Source organism: Pteropus vampyrus, unplaced genomic scaffold (assembly GCF_000151845.1).
Source record: "Pteropus vampyrus isolate Shadow unplaced genomic scaffold, Pvam_2.0 Scaffold111, whole genome shotgun sequence".
Lineage (NCBI taxonomy): Eukaryota > Metazoa > Chordata > Mammalia > Chiroptera > Pteropodidae > Pteropus > Pteropus vampyrus.
In genome coordinates, this window is record NW_011888892.1 from 2,836,448 (window position 1) to 2,842,025 (window position 5,578).

A 5,578-nucleotide genomic window follows, 5' to 3' on the forward strand; every position below is an offset into this window, starting at 1 on the left:
CAGGCAGTGTCGGCCTGCAGTGTCTCTGGGGCCCTGAAGGTCAAGGCTGGAGATGACTTTCCTCCCTCCCGTGACCACAGGCAGTGGCTGGGCTTTAACCGGCCAATGCAGCCACAAGAGAAAGCCGTAATGTGACATCGAGCAGGTCTCCAGAATGCTCGTCAACAGGCCTGGACGGGGACCTCACGACTGTCGGATTTGAACCCTCATCATCCGAGGAGGGAAGAGAGGCCCAGAGGGCAAGAGGTCAGCAGGCCGGGAAGAGCACAGTCGGGGGCGGGGGGCAAACGAACTCTCCCAAGATTGTGGACCAGCCCCTCCGCTCGGGTTTCGGTTCCTGTATCAGCAAGGCCCGGCTGCTCTGACACCCCCGAACCAGGAGCACCTCAGGCCAGACCGGGCGCGGACGCAGCAGAGGGCGGCACGGCCTCCAAGTCAGAAGACTGTGCCCTCTGCGCACAGCGCTGCCCCCGCAACCTTGGGTGACCTCGTGACCTACCGCTGCCTCAGCGTCCCCACCTGTTCACTAGGGTAACGACAGCGTCTTTCTCCCCGGGTTCCTGTGACGACTGCAGGGGCCGTCCCACGTGAAGTGCCTGGGCCAGCCTCGCACTGGGTATGTGCTTGACAGACAGCAGCCGTAGCCGCCCCCAAAGGACACAGTCCTTCGAAATGGTAAAATGCCAAGTGTATTTTTATTTTAATAATAAAAGAGGAAGAGTCATAGAGAGAAGCCGGAACCGAACTGGACGCCCCGAGACCCGAATCCCAGCATCCCCTCTGCCACGAGGCGGGGGACGGCCTTGATCTCCTCAAACGAAAAGTGGGGGTAGCACACCCCCTGAGCAGACCACTGTGGCATTGTGTCAGGCAGTCAGTGTACGTGAGACTTTCATAAACTATTTATTAAAAAGCTGTTCGAATGTGGGTTTTTAACGCCAGGTTTCAAAAAACAGTGGAAGGAGGAAGTGCCAGGCATAGCCCCAGCTGAGCTAGTCCTCAGCCAAAGGACAGAAAATCAGTCACAATTGCTGTCACATCTACCACCACGAGAGAATGGTGCCGGGCAATGTGGGGCCATCTCATGCACCCCTCCTGCCCAGGGACCCCGAACACTCTGTGGTCTGCCTGGAGCCCTGTTCTTCCCACACCTCCACCCCAGGAGGCCGGACTGTCACATAAGAACACCTGGTTTCTGCCCCCAGCTGACTGGCTTTGGGGTGGGCGCCTGGAGCCAACCCAGGTACATCCTGGAGAATCTTGGTCCTGGAACGGAGCAGGAGCGGATGTGTGTGAGACGGAGCATGCCAGGCACCGCTAGGGGAGGTGGCAGCTGTCACAGAGAGAGGCAGGGCCCCACATGGGAGCATCCCAATAGTCCTGGAGAAGTGGTTCCTACCCAGGGTTCAACAGAGACTCTAGTATCTTTCATTATTATTATTATTATTTATGCCTACAGCACCTGGTCTTCTTAGGTGGTCTCCCATCCAAGTACTAACCAGGCCTGATCCTGCTTAGCTTCCAAGGTCAGACGTCAGGCTTGTTCAGGGTGGCATGGCCGTAGACCATGGACCATGGCTCCACGGGGGCGCGAACCCAGGACCTTCTGCGTGTAAAGCAGACATGCTCACCGCTGTACTATGGAACCACGTCCAAGAGACTCTAGTATCTTTATACTACTTCCTCCTTCAGGCTTAAGCTATTTGAGTTGAATTTCTGTCACTTATAACCAACAAAGTTCATACTAGTCCTGGAAAACGCATTCGTTCATGAAGCAAACAGCTGTGAAGTGCTCCTGTGTGCCAGGCCTGTACGGGCCCCTGGGACACACAGATGAAGGGGGCACCCTGCGTCCACGAGGCGTTCACTGCATGAAAGGGACAAATGAGCCAACAGCAGTCACTCGGAGCCAGCGAGGGCCTCCTACCAGCGAGGTCTGCACCAGGCTGACGGAGACCCTGAGAAGCCCCCACGGGAGCCAGCACATGGCCTCAAGTCCGGAAGGGCAAGCAACAGGCTGCCGAGGCCCCACCCGTGGCAGGCGCCGCACGGACAAAAGTCACTGCAGGGCTGCGCTTTCCACTTCCTGCTCCCAGATTTCATTATCGAGCAGTCACACCCAAGAACGGGGCACGCTCACTGCACGCGGTCATCGGTCCTCCCGGAAAACAGCTGTCTGAATCCTTCGCTGTTCTTGAAACCAGACAACTCTGTCGCCTGCAAAAGCCAGATCTCTGACCTGAGTGAGGTCCCACCGAAGGTGCTACCTAATTTCCCGAAACTGGTCCCCGGGGTGACCGGCTAATGCCGTAACGTCGTCAGCAGCTGCAGTCCAATGACACCAAATCAACATAAATGAGCCTTGAATGTGTTTAGTGTTGAAATATACGTGAAATTAATCTCTTATTTGTCTCTTGCCCCCAATACAACACGGGAGGCTGTACGGGATGCGCAGCAGCGCAGTATTTAAATAATGAATTATTCAAAAAGAAAAGGAACGGGCAGGTACCTGGTGCCAGGAACTCGCGCCGTGAATGCTTAATCTGTTCTCCGATGGGATTAGCATTTACGACGATGAAGGATGTGCTAATTATGCAGTTTCAGAGTTGATTTTCTGCAGGGCCTGCGCAGATCTGAAAAGCATTAGGCAACAATAAAAACAGATGACTACGAATTTCAGAATCCATAATTTGGTTTCCTTTTCAGTGGAAATGACATTTTTATGTATGGGCGCTTCACTCATTAGGCGGGAGCTGAAGTTTCCCCCGCTTCCCAGAGGCACGGCGCTGGCCTCTGGCGCCTCCAAACAATCACCCTTTCAAAACAGATACGGGACGTTCACAGGGCTGCTGGACACAGAACTGATGCCACAGATCTGTCCTCCTCTTAGTGCCCACCTGCTGGTCCTAGAGCAAAACACAGAAACTAGAATAACACGGCTGATGACAGGAACCAGGTCAGGAGAACAGGAGCCCGTTCCTTTGGAAATGGAGCAGCTGTGCTGGGTTGCAGTCTTGATGCAGGAGAGAAGGGTAGGTATTTCAGCCATTGGTTATAGGTGCTCAGGAAATACTTGCTCACTAGATAAAGGAAATGAAAAGCTGCCAGCTATCTCTTCTTAAATGTACATCTCTTTGCTCTACGAGTGGAAAACTTTTTTTACCTGCTTCTTTATACGGTGTTTGGAGACGATGATAATTTGATATTTTTTCAACCACCGAAGGGGGAGTGACAAAACCAAGGAGCCAGCTGAGGCAGTGGCACAGACCGTATCTCGCACGCATCCACAAGGGTCATGGTGTCCTCTGCGAGCAGCCAATAATCGTTTGTTTAGCACCCACTGGGTGTTCAGCTCTGTGCCAATGACCTCGATTACATATTCAAAGTTACTGCCGACACCCAAGCAAACCACGTTTAGGGAGAAGTCATGCCCCTGCCCCCCGCCCCCAACCTCACTGGAGAAGCCAGTTATTCAAAGAAAATGAATGGCATTTTCATATTTTCTCCCCAACATCTCAGTAGATGTTAGATTTTGAATAAAGAAAACCAATGACTTTGTTAGAAAATACGTTTGATTTTAATATGTACGTTTTTGGAGGCCAGGAGTCGGGGGCAGGGTCACGGTCGAAATGTTAAGGAAACATCAAACTCAATTTGCTGTTTACATCTTGGGACGATTCTACCCCAAAGAAAAACCTAGGGTGTCAGCCATCTGCCACCGCGCCCCCACGGAGAAGGAACACCAGGCGGGGCTGCGGGCCCCACAGGCCGGGGGCCTATTGCTGTGGACACCCCAGGCTCCCACGACACCCCCGTCCCCCACGGCCTCACAGATGCACTCGCCGTCATGCCTGGCCACGTCTCCTTCCTTGTGTGAATTAATTTTTCAATGAGTGCATTGAACCAATTCCGGAAATTCAGTATTCGTCAGTAAGATACCCATGGCCCAGGGGAAACCACAGGACCAGCCCAGCCGATGGTGCAGCCACTGCCAACTTCCAGGCTCCCTCCCCCACTGGGCCACCAGACCCTCCCCCTCGGCACGGAGGGGTGGGCACCGCTGCAGATGCAGCCTAGAACCAGACCGCAGGGGGCACTCATTGAAGGACATTGGCCTCCGACATGTACCCAGCTGTCATCCAAGCCCCACCGTGTCATGCCATGTGGTGTGTCCTAGTCAGAGGAGAGTCTTTCTTTGAGCCCCAGGGGACCCACTTACTTGGTTCCAAGATGACGACTCGAAGTTCTCTCCCACACACGGAGGGAGCACGTGTGGCCTACTGGGCCGTCCTCACGCATGGACACCAACGACCGGTACGGCCAGACCCCTGAGGTCCCAGCGAGAGCCCCTGCTCCGTGCGACTGTGCCCAGACACACGGACGCACCCAGAAAATCGACCTGCGGTATTTCACGGGCGTCTTCAGAAAGTAAAACGGTTCCGGTGCAATTCACCTTCCAGGTCCCTTGAATTCTGTCCCCCGGGCACTGGCGCCCATTCTGCTCCCTACGGGACAGCATCCGACTGGCCATCGGGCGGCCTGACTTCCGGCTCAGTGCCTCCCGCAGAAACGTGTCACACGGCGCTAACGCGGTAACAAACGCATCCACACGCCGCACTAAGGAGCAAGTCCTGTGATGAGGACATTGCCGGAGGCCGCCCATCGGCGCTTGTCACAGAGGTCGAGTCACGCTCTAGGCAAGGCCCCTGGCGTGACTCAGAAGCCTGGGAACTCTCTCCACAGCGTCCCCCATCCCAGGTCACGGCCGTTCTCAGAGGCATCCGGGTGAAGGCCTGTCAAACACTCGGGGGTCGCGGAGAGGCTGCGCGCTGCTCCATACAGGTGTTTCTCTGGTCTCGACCTGTCCTCGAGGGTTTTATGCTACGTGAGGGGATCACGTACTTGTCGACTTTCCCTCTGACTTACTTCACTTAGCGTGGGAACTGCTAAGCACAGACAACAGTACGGCGCTCACCGGAGGGAAATGCGGTGAAGGGAGGTAGATAAGGGTAAAGGGCTCAAATACCTGGTGACGGAAGGAGACTTGACTTTGGGTGGTGAACGCGCAATGCGGTACACAGATGATGGATTATAGGATTGTAGCCTATATAACTTTATTAACCAATGTCACCCCAATAAATTTTTGAAGCCTATATAATTTTATAAACACTTGAAGCCTATATAACATTATTAACCAATGTCACCCCAATAAATTTTTAAAAACGGCGAAGGGAAAGAAAGGGTAAACGTGGACTTTGAGGCCTCTGCCCAGCAGCATCTCTAACTGGGCATCAGCGAAAGGAACGGACTTCCAAAGGGTGAGCGGCTTTGCCAAAGCTTGCGACACGGGGTCCCCAGAACCTTTGCCTGCCGCCCGCCCCTGCCACAAGGTGCGGAGCCGCAGGTGCTGCTGGACGGACAACTGCACCCATTACAGGAGACCCTGCGGGGGCGACGCGTCTCTAGTAACGGGCTCGGCTAGAATTCAGCAGAACACACGGCTCCTCAGGAGAGGGTGTCCCCTCTAAGCCGTGTCTGAAGTGCTCTCCCGCCCTGCTAGGAAGCCCACAGGACACCT

General features: G+C 54.6%; 1 pseudogene; it reads right to left on the reverse strand.

Moving 5' to 3' along the window:
- Nucleotides 1–1,450: 1,450 nt before the first annotated feature.
- Nucleotides 1,451–1,566, reverse strand: LOC111743343 (annotated as a pseudogene).
- Nucleotides 1,567–5,578: the final 4,012 nt, after the last annotated feature.